We start from the raw sequence: 19,107 nt of genomic DNA on the forward strand, positions 1-19,107 counted from the left end.
GTTTATGGTTATTAACATAGTCATGTTCAAGAAAAGTTGCATTTGTCGATACAAATGTTTTATTTTCTTTTGGACTATAGAAAATTCCACCTCTTGTCTCTTTGGAATAGCCCACAAACATGCACACTTTAGAGCGTGATTCCAACTTTTCGGTCTTTCCTTTAAGCACACGTGCAGGACACCCCCAAATTCAAAAATGGTGTAAACTAGGTTTACAACCATTCCATAATTCCATGGGTGTCTTCTAGATAGACTTAGATGGAACAACATTCAATATGTATAGAGCACATTGAATTTCATAGCCCCAGAATGACAGTGGTAATGATGAGAAGCCCACCATTGATCTAACCATATCGAGTAACGTTCTGTTCTGTCTTTCTGAAACACCATTTTGATGTGGCGTTCTAGGTGCTATGAGTTGGGATTAAATACCATGCTCACGCAGATGGTCCTTGAATTTAAAATCCAAGTACTCTCCTCCTCGATCAAATCGAAGAACTTTCAGTGATTTACCTAATTGCTTTTCAGCTTCTGCTTGAAATTCTTTGAACTTTCCAAAAGTTTCAGATTTTCTTTACATTAAGTATAGGTAACCATGTCTTGAATAATCGTCAATAAAAGTGACAAAGTATTCATAACCTCCTCTTTCTTGTACATTAAGTGGACCGCAAACATCTGTAGGTACAAGATGAAGTGGTTCTGTAGCTCTTGAACCTTTAGCAGAGAAAGGTCACTTGGTCATCTTGCCTTCTAGACAGGACTCACAAACAGGGAGAGATCCAATAGATAGTTCTTTTAAAAGACCATCCTTTACAAGCCTATTAATTCTGTCTAGACCAATATGGCCCAATCTCAAGTGCCACAGATATGTTTCACTATCAGAATCGGTCTTTTGTCGTTTAATAGATCTAAGATTAGCTGTTTTAAATAATTCAGAATTATAAGCAGATTTCTCTTTAGCGTGCAATTTATAAAGCCCAACAATAGATTTTGCAGAACATATCTTAAAACCATATCTTGATATAACAATCGAATTATTATTAAAAGAAATTTTAAAACCTTGTTTAAGACATAGAAGTAGAAATTAAGTTTCTAGAAAATCCCAGAATATAATAAACGTTCTCTATAATAAGAAATTCATTCTTCTCAAATTCCAGATAGGTTGTTCCAACTACTACTACAGAGATAATCTGACCATTGCCTACCCTCATAGTCACCTCTCTACCAGCAAGCTTCCTCGTCGAACTAAGAATCTATAGAGAAAAACAAACATGATTAGTGGCTCCCGAATCTACTATCCAAGATGAGGAATTGTCTTCCACTAAACAAGCTTCTAGCACAAGTAAATCAAATTTACCTTTCTTTTCCTCGTTCAGGTCAGCGAGATACTTTGGACAATTTCTCTTCCAGTGACCATCTACTCCACAGTGAAACCAAGTCCATTTAGGGGTCTTCTTTTTGGAGCACTTGGTGTTCTTGTTCTCTTTGCCTTTGGATGACTTGTTAGGCTTCATTGAATTCTTGTCTTTTTCTTTCTCCTTGTCCTTTCTATATCCATTTTTCCTCTTTTTGGTTTTAGCCTTTGAAGAGGATGGGTTGGAATCATCAACATTTACTTCTCCTTCTTTCTCAGAACCTTTGTTAAGAGATTCATAAGTTTGCAATTCATTCATCAGCTGTGTCATGTTATATGATAATTTGTTCATGACATAGTTGGATGTGAAACCTTTAAAAGCTGGAGAAAGAGATTCAAGTATAATGCTCACTTCAGTCCTTTCATCAATGATTGCCCCATGGATTATGGCATCGTGCATTATATTGATCATGTGTAATACATGTTCTCTGACAGAAACTCCTTTCTTCATTTTCTTGGTCATGTAGGATCTGGTGGCCTCATGCCTGCACTGATCTGACAGTTGCCCAAACATGTCTTGAAGGGTATCCAAAATATCATAAGCATTCTCAGTATTCTCAAACTTCTTTCTGAGCACATCTGTCATACTCGCAAGCATATAACACTTTGCTTTGTTTTTTGATAAGATCCAATCATCAAACTTTTCCCTTGTAGTTTTGGCAGCAGTAGCTGGAGGGACTTCAGGACATTCCTCAATCAAGACAAATTTGTGGTTCTCACATATTAATACAATGTTCAAGTTTGATTTCTATTTCATGTAGTTTTCACCAGTCAACTTTTCATTAGCAAGTAAAGAAAATATAGGATTTGAGCTAGACATGATTGTTGAAAATAAATAAATAAACAAAAATGAATTTATGCATATAATAAATATCAGTAATTTTTGGAATAGTAAATGTGATGCATGAATGCAACAATTAAAGAACACCTAAAAATAATTACTAATTCCACGATTAATTAATTTGAACATTAATGGACCAGCCTTATAGTAGGTCTGACTAATTCCAAATTAATTTTGAGACAAGTTCTCAAATTTATAAGTAAAAATTTAAATCAACATTTCTGTTTTGACTTATAAACAACTGCTTGTTTGGTCAAGAATACACTAGTCCGCTCGAAAGCCTAATGTACCTTGTGAGTGTAACCTATTATTTTAGATCAATGACTTAACTCAAGAGTGTGCCTTAGGATCAGTCAAACTTGAAATACATCATTAAATCATATTCTTGAAAAAGAATTTTTCCTTGAGAATAACACAGTCGGAAGCCTTCCTTAGCCGGGACACAAGCAATGGTGTCGCGAGGCCCTCTCCATGTCACCTCGATGCTAACTAATAATGGAGACCATGGGACTTATTGTCATAACTCCCTCTCCCACTTACTATTTTAAAATATTTGTTTTCTCAAAACATCCTATGCTTTTTAATTAGTTTGTAAAAGTAAAGTGATCTATTTTTATCAAATGATATTCTAATAATTACTAATCCAATTAAGTAAAATTAAAATTATAGAACTATGCCCTAATTAATTCAATATTAATTTGCTATAATTACTAGGAACATCATTTATTATTTAATAAAATAATTTTTTTAAATACTAGAAATTAAACAACTTTTAAAATCTATTTCCGCTCTTGAACTAGTTAAAACTAGATTTATTATTATATGGTCCATCACATAAAGCATATAATCACAAAGGACAATCCTAAGGCATGTTTCTACTCATATGAGATGCATGCTAATTTTAAATATTGTGTGGGTAATATGTATGGCATGTCAAAAATGCATGATAAAGTATTAAACAATTTAATCACATTCAAATATTTAAATAAATAAATACTAATTAAATAAATAAATAAATGCAGGCCGGGTGTCTTGGGTATTTCTAGAAAAATTACAACACTTGTAAAAATATACACAAAAATGTAAGAAACTAAATAAGACCTAAAGAGAACTCAATCTTCAACTTTGGGCCTTCACAAGTAGTCTTGATCCATTAAGTCATTTATCCATTTAATTTTGAATTAAAATAATTTTTAATTATCTTAAACAAATTTTAATAATCATTTACTTTGGGCTTTAATGCCCAATAATTTATTAGGCCCACTTTTGAATTTTGGCCCAAACAATTAATTCAAAATAAAATAATTTTAATTATGAGCTAAAATTAATTAGGCCCATAATTAAAATGGATAACTTAGATGCAAGCCCTAGGGTTTAGAAACCGTAGGGGCGGCTGCATAAGGTGGCTCGGCGGGGAAGAAGGCAAGGCTTGAGGCGCGCAGTAAGGGCGCGGGGCTACTAATGGCTGGTGCATGGGTGCAGGGCAGTAGGCGCAGGGGCGGGTGCACGCGGGGATGGCAGTAGAGGGGCACGGGTGCGCGCGGCAGTAGCAGGCGTAAGAGCGCGGGCCAGCAGGGTGCGTGCGATAGCCTTAGGCTCGGGCTTCGAGGCATGGAACTTGGGGCTCGGGCCTTATAGAATTTTTTCAAATAATTTAATGCAAAAAATTAAATTACAAAAAATTCCTATGCCCCATAATGGCTTACATTTTTTATCTAAAAATTTAAGAACAATTCCTAAACCCAAAACACCATATAATTAACGAGCCTTAAGAATAAACTTTAATCATACATACATCCATCTATTCACACATATTACGATAACATAAGAATGCATATAATGCCCACACAATAATTAATGTATGCAGAGATTAATGACGTCTTCGGTACCAATTGTTAGGAACAAGTTTCCTAATACGCAATGGAATGGTGGTGGGTTGGCCCAGTGTACAACAAAAATTTTGTAGCATATTTAAACTACTTTTAAATATGCATATCCATTAATATACATACATTAATCATAAGCAATAATATATTAAACATACCTCTTGATGCCTATCAAGTGTCTTTGCTATCTTTTCGTAATTTGAACGAACTTCCTATCCAAGTTGCTCCCAGGTACTCACACCAAGATCTTCCACAATGTTCTCTACACCTCAAGAAGTGTGTGGGCACTTAGAGAATAAAGGATGGTTTATTTTTGATTCAACTTGATGTACTCAACACATGAGATCAAGAGAATAGGCCTGAGATTGGTTCTATATCTTTTTCAGGGAGAGATAGAAAAGTATCGTTCTTTTCTTTAGAGTGAATAGTTCTGTCTTCTTCATAATTAATTTTTTTTTATTTTCTGATAAGTCTAACTTAAATAGAAAATATTAAAATTTTAAAAATATATCTGTAACTATTTTACAATTTATCTTTAAATTAATTAATTATCTTATTAATGAAAATATCAAAAACTAACTTTTGAATTTTCCATTAATTAATTAATTAAATAAATAAAAATAAAAAATCTATCCCTAAAAAATATATGGCTCACGCCACACACAGTCCAAGGACTGTGCATGTTGTAACGCCCTGGATAGCCAAGACCGTTACACTGTGTGTTTATAAAGTGTCAGACTTGCTAATCAAGTCGTTTAATTAAAATCGTGTTACTGAAACTGTAAAGGAACTAGGGTTTAAAATGGTTTGGTCTCAAAAGCCACATTTTCATTAAGAAACATTATCCTTTACACGGGATCCCAAAAAGATACAAGTTTTAAGATCGTTTACAAAAGACACAAGGTTTATACACAATATCAGGTCATACTAAGGCAAAACAGACAATTAGGTAATCCTGTCTTGATCCACTCCTCGATCATGACAATCGAACAGCTAGCTATGTACATTCCACCTCGAAGCTCTCCGTATCAGGCTTGGTTCAGCTTGCCTTTGCCTTTGCCTTTACCTACACCACGTAGCACCCGTGAGCCAAGGCCCAGCAAGAAAACACAACAATAGAGCATAAGCAATAAACAGACAAACCCATATCTCACATTGTGTCACAAGTTCTCAAACATATAATCATTCAGCATGACCAAGTATCCAACATACTAAGCATATCAATTCATATCACAAATCACTACACAAATGATAGCTAGGGCTAGCGCTCTCAGGCTGCTCCCTTCGTTATCCCACTGACTCCGGCCTGCTTAAGCCGACCTCAGTGAATATTCTCGGCTACCAGTGGCCAAGCCGCGCCCTGTGCGCAAATACTATGTACGACACTCTTAGGCCGCTTTACATGTCCCGTTGCGTAATACCATCATTGACACGATACAATTCTCGGGAGCACTTAGTCCCATCACAAACATATAATCGGGTGCAGTTTTCTTACCTTTCAATTCACTAGCTTTGATCCCTCGACTCCTTGAGCACGATCCCCCTCGAGCCCTAGCGCTCACCTAAACACAATCATGGGCCAAAGTCATCATCAATCCTTAACTCCAAAACCTAGCCCCAGGCCAATCCCGAGCCCCCGGGAAGTCCTAGTTCCACCAAACAAGGTGGTGGAAACAAACCCCAAACCCTAGGTCAAAAGCCCTTGCAAATAACCCTAAAATCCCCTTCAGAAGGCAGGGTAGCGCTACAACGCTCATGGGAGGGCGCTACAGCACTACAAACAGAAGCTAAAATCCCCTCAGCATCATGGCCTAGCACTACAACGCCCAAAGGCTAGCGCTGTAGCGCTAGTCACAGACAGACCAGCACCAATTTTCTCTTCTGCGATTTTTTCGAACCAACCTCAACCAACACTCTTCCAACTCCTTCCCAAACTCAAAAACAACCTTATGACCATACTCCACTCATACCAAGCACCCCAAATACCTAGAACTCAAGCACATGCATCCCCAAACTCACAATTCACCATAGCCACTCCTAAGTTATAAAACTCAGTAAAAACCAGCTGAACAACAAAGTTAGAGTTTAGACTTTATACCTTTGATGGAATTTCGACCACAAGTTGCCTCAAGACTTCCTTGGCTTGCTCCTCCTCAGCCTTAGACCTGAATTCCCTAAAGTTCCATCCAATTCAACTTAAGCACCATAGCTCAAAAACCAGAAACAGAAACTGAAGAACTCTAAAGTCTTACCTCAAGTGTTGATGAACCCTTGCTAAACCTCTGCCAATTCCCCACACTTAGCTAGAATCCTTGATGCTTAGTTTATCCCAGCTCTCCTCTGAGCTCTACTCCAGAAATCCTCAAGAAAAAGGTGAAGAAAACAAGAACCGACCTAGAGAACTCTCTCTGTTTTCCCTCCTTCCTTTTCCCTTCCTTTTCTTCTTTTTCAGACTTCTACATTTCTCTACACTTCCCACTAACATAAAGCCTCAGCATATCTATTCCTTACATGCCAAATGACCCTAATGCCCTCCCCTTTATTTCTAATCCTTTAGTCTACTTAAGGGCATTTTAGTCATTTTACCCAATTCCCGCTAACTCCTCGAGTGTCTCTAATATTTCCCGCTTAATTCCCGATACCTAATTAACCACCAATAATGTTCCTCAATGTCCAAATAAACTCCAATATATTCGCTAAATTCCCATTTATACCCCTAAGCTCACCCCGAGCCGGGTATAAATCCCCGCCATGACTTTTCCGCTACTTTGCCTACTAGGATCGTCTCGAGTCACAGATCTCAGATATATCCACATAATAATGTGGTCTCGACAATTATCACATATATCAATACAATTATGCCCATAATGGCCAAAATTGCGATTATGCCCTTCTAACCTAATCAGGGCCTACATGCTTACTAATACACATAGTCATGCATCTCAAATATTCAGATAGCCATATAACATGCTTTAAATCATAATCATGCATCTTAATCATTAAAATCACACATAATTCCCATTATGCCCTCCAGGCACACTAATCAAGACCCTTAAGCCTTATTAGCGAATTTGGGTGGTTACAGCATGTCATGTAGCACCCTATATTTTAGGGTTATTTAATTTTTCCACAATTATCTAATTATTTATTCAAACTACCATATCAGATAAAATCCAACAACTTAATAATTAATTCAAATTTGAATTTATTATATTTTTAACTAATTATCAAATATAATTAATTATTTGAATAAATATCAATCTTTTAAATTCAAATCAAATTTGAACTTATCAAATTATTATCTCCCACTCAAATAGAGATATTTAATTAATTCTACCAATTAATTAAAACCAATTTTAATTAATACTAATTTCAAAAATTAAATATTAATTTTATTATAATTTCGAAAATTATAATTAATTATTTAATATAATTTTGAAAATTATATAATAATTAATTATTCATTAATTTTGTTAATTAAAACTGATTTGTAATTAATTAATTAATTACTATTATCAAATTATTGCATATTTGGCCTGAAGAACAAATTTCTTCTTAAATATGTATTTTCACAATTTTTCCATTTATATCAATTCTTGCCTTGAATAGTGTTGATAGAGCTGCTGTGGGGACATATGGACCTATAATTTCAAGTTCCAATAAATTTGAGATTATTAATTAAACCTTTGCATCCTAAAATTCAGCACGAGTCTTTTATTTAGCTCGTGTACAGCTGGCGATTAAAGAACTGTAATAGATGATCCATATGTCCGTATTTTCTCTGCAAAGGCAGCACGGTTCCCCAGGTCAATAACACGAGCTGCGGAATGCAAAGCAATAAGCATGAGCTTGTAATGATTATAAGGCATAGCATCTGTGAGACGAGCTCACGGTGCATTCAGCTCGAGGTATGCTAAAGACCTGACGTATCCTTGGATCCTTAGAAACCCGGATACGTTATATAGGCGTGCATGGTCAGACATGGCAAGTCCGCAGATCCCTGAAAACCCGGATACGTTATATAGACGTGCATGGTCAGACAAGGCATGTTCGGTGATCCCTGAGGATCCAAGATTAGTTTTACCTAATGATCAGACCATGCCTTAGGAAGAATTGTAATATTTATAATTAGTGTGGTGCAGATAACTCTGGGGTTAAGTCACGTGATGCCCCCAAGGCCTATCCAAGGATCTTCTCTATAAATACTGAGATCTTGGATAGGGAAAGGAGAGGCTTTTTCTGTAATGCAAAAACTCTGTCAAAATTTAGAGAGAAAAACAGTAATAATATAGACTCGTGGACTAAGTAGATTTTAACATCCGAACCACGTAAAAAAGACGGGTGTTCTTGAGAGTTCTTTTCTGGTGCTCTTGAGTATCATTTTCTTATTACGGTTTATCATTAAGCACTAATTAGTCCTAGCTATTTTCATAATTCACTATTGGCGAAAAACCGCGTCAATAGTTTGGTGCTTTCATTGAGAGCTACAGAATAGTGCTTTCATCAAAATCCCAATCAAAGTTCTTCATGGTGGTCACCCGATCGAGACATGGCAATGAGATGGAACAACCTGGTGGGCAGGAGGCTCACCATGCTGCTGGTTCCGATGAGCATAGCCCTGAAATCCAACAATGATCGAGAAAGCAACCGATTGGCCACGACGACAATGGGAGTTCGGCATCATTGCCACCGAATCCAAAACCAGATTACTTGACTGCGGTAGAATGGATAACATGTAGTTAAGAAGCCATTTGGCCAAAGAAAATAAGCAAATCGGGGAGGTTTTGGCGCGACTACCACCTCTTGCAACCGACGTTAATTTCAGAAAGAGGCAAGGTGGGTCTCATAAGTCTCGCCGGAAAGATCGATCCAAACCAAGTCGATCAGTTAGGACCTTGACACCAAGTTCTATGCCCACGGCACAAGATCGCTAAGATGTTCAGCCTAATGGCCCTCCCAAGGGTTATCGACAAGTCAGTCAGTCGGTCGGTTAGGACCTCGACCCCAAGTTCAGTACCACCATCATATGCACCTGGAAACGCCCATGGCAACCCACGAGGAAGGTCTGGGGAAAACTCACAAAGACAGCATGTTCCAGCCGACCCTCTTGCATCACGATCAGATCGCCAGATGCAGAGAGTTAGAAATGGTGGAGCAGAATGACCGCAGGCTAATTTGTTTCATCCTGACGGGACAAGAATTGCCTCGCCAGTTAGGCATCCCCCATCGCCCATAAGACATCCAACACCGCCTCGTTCTACGCAAAATGTTTCTGCTTATGGGGACAGCAAGAGAAATCCTCCTCCCGCTGCCCCTACTTATGTCCTGCGGGCACGCAGCAGTATCCTAGATCTCATCCTCAACCGCGAGCACTAAGCTTCGCTAATGGGAACTATAGGACTAAGAGCCGTCGAAGTGGCAGGCCCGATGTAGATTTGAGAAATCACCTGAGTTCGGCTCAAAGCCCTCAAGTCGATCCCCAAACCGATCTTCGAGATGGCCTAAACTCACAGAGGAGAAATTCAGCCCAAAATGGAGTTAGTTACACTCGTCAAGAGGGAGGTCCTTCTGAAGTACGTGATAACGGGAATGTCCCACCAAACCAAGCTCAAACTTGGAGGGACATCAATCCGCCAAACGCGAACGGTAGGACGGGAGCTGTGGAACAGCCCCAAATAACCAAGGAATCAAAGACCAAACCCTCGAAAGGTTAGCTGTAATGACCCAACTATTTCTAAGACTTAGATCATTAAACCTACTAGACATAACTACTACTTTGAAGAGAACATACATGAGAAAAATTAATAACTTTATTGAAAACATTAAAGTAATATTTGTAATACATAAATGAGCTCATTGTTTTAAAAAAAATAAAACATAACTTTAAATGAAATTGTATACATAGTTAAATTTGGAAAATACATAAAACATAATTTAAAGAGACCAAAGAAAATAGCGTCGTCCTCGAATCGACACGCAGCCCATCCACTCCATTCACCTCAACACACATGCCAAGCTTCCAAAAATCCTTCTGCCTTTGTATCTATTTTCCTGCATCACACTAAAAAGAAAAAGGAATGGGCCTAATGCCCAGCAAGGAAAATCTACCAACATATATATAACATCAGACGTAAACATAAGATCATAACAAAACATACACTATAAAACATATATCTCAACTATAACCCATGTACATGGTAAATATTGGGGTTTGCTAGCTAAGCAACTTTAAGCCTCAAAATACAATAAGGTTTGCTAACTAAGCAACTATAAGCCCCAAGAACATAAAAGTGTTGGGGTTTGCTATTTAAGCAACTATAAGCCCCAAAACATATATATCATAACACATAATAACATATCATCACATAACATAACATAACATATTATAGTATAATCATAACATATAAGCATATAATAACTATCCTATTTTCCTTGCCAAAACCAGGATTTTTTAGAACAAATGCGGGACTTGGAACACTCCTAATACCAGCAATAAAAATGGTGAGTATTTTTTAAAGGGTAAAGAATAATTGTGGAAACTAAACCTACAAGACGAAACTTACCAAGAAAGATCTTTAAGTTTCAAGAGCCTAGTCAAAAACCAATATCAAAAGTTAGGATCTGAATAAAAGGAACTAAAGAAAACTAAAGAGTTTTATAGAACTGAACTTAAAGAATAAGAGTACCTTAGTTGACCTTACGGATTGGTCTAACTTCAATACTGAAATACACTAATCCTCACTTCCCATGTATTTTATAAAGCTTAAGAATAGCAAAGATTTTTCCCAACCTAGGTGTTTATCATTCTATGGTAGTACTAGCACCTTGGAGTCTGATTCACAGCTGAAGAATGAGTCAAAGGGCTATGTACTAGGTCCTATTTATAGAGTTCTAGGAATAAATATCTTCTTTTTGGCTTTGAATAAAAAAATGAATAAAATTGAAAATAATTGAATATTCGTCAATCAGAGGCTGAAGACTCAGTCAAAATGTTCAGAAGTAGGTCTAACGAGTCAAGGCTTGATTTTAAAATTAACAACAAAAATTAAAAAAAAAAAACTACTTAGGGCGATATATCGCCCCTATGTGATGATATATCGACTCTGCCCTAATCCCGAGCCTCCGTTCGTACGATTGTGCAACATCAACGTGTTTTTCATATCCTTTGTCAGGCGATATATCGGCTCCAATGCTGCGATATATCGGCATTCGTGAATATTTTAAACACGTAATTGCACTTTTTCAGCATAATTAAGGTTGGATAACTGCTTTTACTGAGTCAAACTACGACCCTAACAGTTTCTGGTGAAGACTAAAACTTATATTTCCTTATTAATCATTAAAATACTTAATTCCTTAATAATCATGCTTATGACAAGTGTCATATTCCTATTGGCTCTATCTAAACCTTAGGTTATAATAAATATCATATTTATGACCAGCAATATTAATCAAATCTTATGTTATAATTAATAATCTTAAACTATAGGTTAAACTTATAAAAACCATAACTATTGCTAGGAGATTCCAACTATGTCCCGGTTTGAACCAAAATCCACGAAAACTAAAATACTACAACTACTACTAACTAGCTAACTAAGTAAACTTTCTGGGACTCTACAATTCTCCCCTACTACAAATAATTGCATCCCCGAAATTTACTTACCAAACAATTCCAAATACCGAGCTTGCATGTCCTCCTCCAACTCCCACGTTGCCTCCCATTCAAAACTATTTCTCCATAGGACTTTGACTATCAGAATACTCTTAGACCATAATTCCTTCATCCCTCTATATAGGATGCTAACCGACTGTTCCTTGTAACTCAAGTCTTTCTAGAGTGCTATCGTATCATACTTGAGGACATGAGATGGGTCTGACACATATCTACTCAGCATCGAGATGTGGAACACATTGTGAATATCTGCTAATGCTGGCGGTAAGGCTAATCTATATGCACCTGCTCCCACTTTGTCCAATATCTCAAAAGGACCTATAAACCTAGGACTAAGCTTGCCTTTCTTCCCAAACCGCTTCACACCTTTCATAGGAGATATCCTTAAGAAGACTTGATCTCCGACTTTGAATTCCACATCATGCCGCTTTGCATCTGCATAACTTTTTTGACGACTTTGAGTAGTGAGCATACATTTTCTAATCAGCGCTACTACATCCTGAGCTTCTCTAATAGCTTCAGGTCCAAGTAGTTTCCTTTCTCCTACCTCATCCCAATGTAACGGCGATCGACACTTCCTTCCATAAAGTAGTTCATAAGGTGCCATCCCGATCGTTGACTGGTAGCTATTGTTGTAGGAGAATTCTATCAGCGGTAAGTACTTACTCCATGATCCTCCAAAATCAAGTACACAAGCACGCAACATATCTTCTAAAATTTGTATGGTACGCTCGGACTGACCATCGGTCTGTGGATGAAATGCTGTACTAAGACTTAACTTGGTACCCATGGCTTGCTGCAAACTTCCCCAAAATCTCGATGTAAACACTGATCCTCTATCGGACACTATTGTCTTAGGGATTCCATGCAGTCTTACTATTTCTTGAACATAAATGTCTGCGTATATTTCTTTTGTATAGGAAGTCTTGATAGGCAGAAAATGAGCTGACTTGGTTAATCTATCTATTACTACCCAGGCTGAGTCGTGCTGCTTATTCATTCGAGGCAAACTCGTCATGAAATCCATGGCTATGTCGTCCCATTTTCGTTCTGCAATGTTAAGTGGTTGCAATAAACCTGCAGGCCTCTGATGTTCTGCTTTCACTTGCTGGCATGCTAGGCATTTAGACACGTACTCTGCTATATCTTTCTTCATTCCTGGCCACCAATACATTGCCTTCATGACGTGAGTCATCTTGGTCGACCCTGGGTGAACTGAGTATGGGGTATTGTGCGCTTCTTCTAAAATCTTCACCTTAATCCCTTGATCATTTGGCACGCATACCCGATCCTTATATCTTAATAACCCCTGACTTGATATTGAGAAATCTGTGGCCTTCCCTTCTCTAACTGTATCCATATGTGCTACTAACGTGTCATCATGCCCTTGCCCAATTCGTATCTCTTCTAACAGACTTGACTGAATGGACAAGTTAGCCAGTTTACCAATGACAATTTCTATTCCAGCATTGATCAGCTCCTGCTGTAGTGGCTTTTCTATTCCAGCTAACGCTGCTAGACTTCCATAATTCTTCCTACTTAGCACATCAGCAACTACGTTTGCCTTTCTCGGGTGGTATAAAATTTTGCAGTCATAATCCTTTACTATATCTAACCACCTGCGCTGCCTCATGTTAAGCTCCTTTTGTGTGAAGAAGTACTTTAGGCTTTTATGGTCTGTATAAATCTCACACTGTTCTCCATAAAGATAATGGCGCCAAATTTTTAATGCAAAGACCACAGCTGCCAACTCCATATTGTGTGTTGGATAGCGTTGCTCGTAATCCTTCAACTGCCTTGAGGTGTAGGCTATCACCTTGTCATTCTGCATCAGCACACAACCCAATCCTTGCTTTGACGCATTGTAATAGACTACAAACTTGTCATTGGGTGTCGGTACAAAAAGTACTGGTGCTGAGCATAACCTATCCTTAAGCAACTGGAAGCTCTCTTCACATTTATCTGTCCAGTTGAACCTTTGCTACTTCCGGATCAGGTTGGTAAATGGAGTGGCTATCTTAGAAAAAACCTCTACAAACCTCCGATAATAACCTGCTAGTCCCAGAAAACTTCTTACTTCAAACACATTCTTTGGTCTTGGCCAATCCTTCATGGCCTCTACTTTAGATGGGTCTACAGCAATTCCATCCTTGGATACTATGTGGCCAAGAAATGCTACCTGTGAAAGCCAAAATTCGTACTTCTTGAATTTGGCGTATAGTTGATGCTCCTTTAGTCACAGCAAGATTAACCTTAAATGTTTCTCATGCTTGACTTTATCCTTTGAGTACACCAAGATATCGTCGATGAATACTACAACAAATTCATCCAAGTAGTGCTTAAAGACCCTATTCATTAAATCCATAAACGCAGCTGGAGTGTTGGTAAGACCGAAAGACATAACTAAAAACTCGTAATGCCCATAACGAGTTATAAAAAGCTGTCTTGGGAATATCTTCTTCCCGTAACTTGAGCTGATGATACCCAGACTGTAAATCAATCTTTGAGAACACAGTCGCTCCTTGGAATTGATCAAACAAGTCATCAATCCGGGTTAGTGGGTACTTGTTCTTAATTTTCACCTTATTTAGCTCGCAGTAATCTATGCACATCTGCATACTCCTGTCCTTCTTCTTCACAAATAGAACTAGTGCTCCCCATGGTGAATGGCTCGGTCTAATGAATCCTAAGTCTAAGAGTTCTTGTAGTTGCATCTTTAACTCCTTGAGTTCAGTAGGTGCCATCTGGTATGGTGCCTTGGAGATAGGCTCGATGCCTAGTACTAGTTCGATTGTGAAGTCAATTTCCCGAGTCGACGGCAATCCTGGCAAGTCGTCAGGAAATACCTCTAGAAATTCCTTTACAATGTGCATGTCTCCAACCTTTAGTGGTGTTTCCTTGACCACATCTATGACGCTAGCTAAGAATGCTTGACATCATTTTTCTATCATCTTCTGAGCTTTGAGTAATGAAATAAGCGGTGTGCGTAGACCTAAAACCTTTCCCATAAAGCATAGACTCTGTCGTCAGGAGTCTCAAATGTTACTTTCTTGCGTTTACAGTCGATGGTTGTGCCATGCTTTGCTAGCCAGTCCATTCCTAGTATCACGTCAAAGTCTTTAATCTCTAGTTCTATTAGGTCTCCTTCTAATTCTACATCCTCAATCTTGATTGGTACGCCTCGTACTACCCGTGATGATAGGACTATTTCACCCAAAGGTAATTCTATTTCAAACCAAGTTCTAAATCTTTCACAAGGTTTGTCTAATTTTCCTGTCATTCCTAATGAGATATACGAATGAGTGGCTCTCGAATCAAATAATACAAAACATACATTATTGAGGATAGAAACCTAACCTGTAACCACTTTATTGCTAGCGGCAGCTTCTCCTTGGGTAAAAGCAAATACCCTGGCAGGATCCATCTTGTCATCTCTTTTCCCCTCTAGCTTGAGCTGGGGACACTCTTTCTTCCGGTAACCTTCCTGACCACAGTTGTAGCATCCCTTAGTGTTTGAACGGCACTCACCTGGATGTTTCTTTTGGCATTTACCACATTGCAGATATTCTACATAACCCGGCCTATTGCCTCCATTGTTTGTCCGTGCCCTTTTATCGTTGTCGGACTACTTGTTGTCATGATGCCTTCTTTTCTGACCAGTACTATTGTTGGACTGCTGGTTGTTGTTGTGGTTGTTCCGACCATTCTGTGGTTGATTTGATTGTTTAGGCTCAGGCTTACTGACCTCCTCTTTACTAACATTTTCGTGAAGCCTTTCCACTTAAATTACCGTTTCTATAACATCGACATAAGTAGTATTTCCTGGGTTTGCTAGCTTAACCCTTAGCTCAATCTTTGGTCTAAGTCCTCTAAAGAACTTGGTCACTCTCAAAAAATCAGTTGGAACCATCTCTAGTGCAAACTTGCCTAATCGGTCGAACTACTGAGCATACTCTGCTACCGTCAAGTTTCCCTGCTTTAGACTAGCGAACTCCTCGACCCTTGAAGCGATGACAGCTGAGTTGTAGTACTTTTTGTGGAACAACTCCACAAATCTGGTCCAAGTCATGGTTGCGAAATCATGAGTCTGCTGAACTAAATCCCACCATATTCTAGCATCCTTCTTGAGTAGAGACAAAACGCGGGATATGCGGTCCGCGTTGTCGAGATTCATGTGTACAAGGATTGGCTCTACATTTCTGAGCCATTCTTCCACCTCGAAGGGGTCAGTTGTCCCCTCAAAGTTTGGAGCATGTTGCTTATGAAACCGCTCATAAACTGGCTCCTTGTGCTGAGCTGGGTATGGCGCATAGTTCACCATTGCCCATCCCCCATATGGACCAACTTGTTGGGGTGCTGGGGCCATTTGCTGACGCTGTGGTTGCGGCTGAGGCTGAGTTTGTTGTTGCTGTTGCTGCAGTAATTCCTCGACTTGTTGTCATAGCCTGGCAATTTCTGCAGTGTTGTCAACCGGCGGCGACACACCTTCATTAACAGCAACATTGGTTGCACGCCTTCCCCTTCTTCGAACTGGAGGGGCTTCATTCGTCTCAGGAGCGACGTTGGAGGCATTGCCATTGTTGCGAGCAGATCTTCTGAGCGACATCTTCAGCAGAGTTCTAACAGTTAGAACTTACCTTAATAGGCTCTAAAACAAAAACTTAATCTAAGCAAACATAACTCGGACCTATTAATTATGACTTCTTATGAAAAATTATATAAGCCTTCTTTATAATTAGGGTGTGTTTCTAAACTTTGAAAAATAAGCCATCTTTATTATTTTCTAAGTGTGTTTCTAATTATCCTATATGACTTAATTCTCAGGCTCGAAACTTATCGTTGTTCCAAAGTAAATCATACTGAGGGAGGGCTGGGATCAGTAAAATCGTTCCCACTACTATGGCCCCCTAACTCTCAATATAAAACCCTTGTTCATTGATTTGTATCCACCCTCACTGAACTTAGCCATTATTTATTAAATTTATTATTTATTATGATTGAAAAATAAAATCAAACTCATACATGCCATCAAAATAACAATGATATTAATTTGGAAAAACAGTTTTCACTAAGTACAATCATAAAGGCAAAATAATAAATAAAATAAATAAAGAAACTAATCTATTCTAAAAATGGGATCTTCTACATCAGATCCTTCATCTAACATGTCATCATCTATCTCTTCATAATCATCATTTTCGTGAGCCTGAAAAATCCCTCGGGGAAGATTCGTAAAAATTCTATTCTTTTGTTCTTGTGTGAATTGGAATTCCATCTTAGAGGTAAACCTAATTATGAGAAAATAATATCTCATAGCCAGTGGTATTTCATCTTCAACATCTATTGTCTCCCATATTTCTTCCAAAGCAACAATTACAAAAGGAAAATCTCTAAAAAGCCTAATTACTAAAATATATCGCTATGTAGCTCTCATCATTATTTGCTTAGTTGTTTGGAGATGAACTATTTTATTATGAAATAAAAGAAATCTCCGAGTGATTCTCTCCAATATTCCTATTGTATTTCTTGGTTCTCTAATCCTTTTTAAGGCCTTAATGGCTCGGATATCTTTATATGATAAAGCTCCATCCATTCATAATTGAAAACTTAAGACTAAAATGTTAGCTAAACACATAAACATAATAACTAAAACATAAATACTTACATTGGCGGTTGGATTCGTTGAGCGTGTGTATCAAGGAGAATTTCATGTAAATGGACCGTTTCTCTGATACCAACTGTAATGACCCAACTATTTCTATGACTTAGATCATTAAACCTACTAGACATAACTACTACTATGAAGAGAACATACATGAGAAAAATTCATAACTTTATTGAAAACTTTAAAGTAATATTTGTAATATATAAATGAGCTCATTGTTTTTTTTTTTTTAGAAAAACATAACTTTAAATGAAATTGTTTACATAGTTAAATGCGGAAAATACATAAAAACGTAATTTAAAGAGACCAAAGAAAATAACGTCATCCTTGAATCGACACGCAGCCCATCCATTCCATTCACCTCAACACACATGCCAAGCTTCCAAAAATCCTTCCGCCTTTGTATCTATTTTCCTGCATCACACTAAAAAGAAAAAGGAATGGGCCTAATGCCCAGCAAGTAAAATCTACCAACATATATATAACATCAGACGTAAACATAACATCATAACAAAACATACACTATAAAACATATATCTCAACTATAACCCATGTACATGGTAAATATTGGGGTTTGCTAGCTAAGCAACTATAAGCCTCAAAATACAATAAGGTTTGCTAACTAAGCAACTATAAGCCCCAAGAACATAAAAGTGTTGGGGTTTGCTATTTCAGCAACTATAAGCCCCAAAACATATATATCATAACACATAATAACATATCATCACATAACATAACATATTATAGTATAATCATAACATATAAGCATATAACAACTATCCTATTTTCCTTGCCAAAACTAGGATTTTTTAGAACAAATGCAGGACTTGGAACACTCCTAAAACCAGCAATAAAAATTGTGAGTATTAAAGAATAATTGTGGAAACTAAACCTACAAGACGAAACTTACCAAGAAAGATCTTTAAGTTTCAAGAGCCTAGTCAAAAACCAATATCAAAAGTTAGGATCTGAATAAAAGGAACTAAAGAAAACTAAAGAGTTTTAGAGAACTGAACTTAAAGAATAAGAGTACCTTAGTTGAACTTAAGGATTGGTCTAACTTCAATACTAAAATACACCAATCCTCACTTCCCAAGTATTTTATAAAGCTTAAGAATGGCAAAGCTTTTTCCCAACCCAGGTGTTTATCACTTTATGGTAGTACTAGCACCTTGGAGTCTGATCACAGCTGAAGAATGAGTGGAAGGGCTGGGTACTAGGTCCTATTTATAGAGTTCTAGGAATAAATATCTTCTTTTGGCTTTGAATAAAAAAATGAATAAAATTGAAAATAATTGAATATTCGTCAATCAGAGGCTGAAGACTCAGTCAAAATGTTCAGAAGTAGGTCTAACGAGTCAAGGCTTGATTTTAAAATTAACAACAAAATAAAAAAAAAAATAACTACTTAGGGCGATATATCTCCCCTAGGTGGCGATATATCGGCACTGCCCTAATCCCGAGCCTCCGTCCGTACGATTGTGCAACGTCAACGTGTTTTCTGTATCCTTCGTCAGGAGATATATCGGCTCCAATGTTGCGATATATTGGCATACGTGAATATTTTAAACACGTAATTGCATTTTTTTTTCAGCATAATTAAGGTTGGATAACTACTTTGACTGA

Source organism: Humulus lupulus, chromosome 2 (assembly GCF_963169125.1).
Source record: "Humulus lupulus chromosome 2, drHumLupu1.1, whole genome shotgun sequence".
In the NCBI taxonomy this organism is placed as follows: domain Eukaryota; kingdom Viridiplantae; phylum Streptophyta; class Magnoliopsida; order Rosales; family Cannabaceae; genus Humulus; species Humulus lupulus.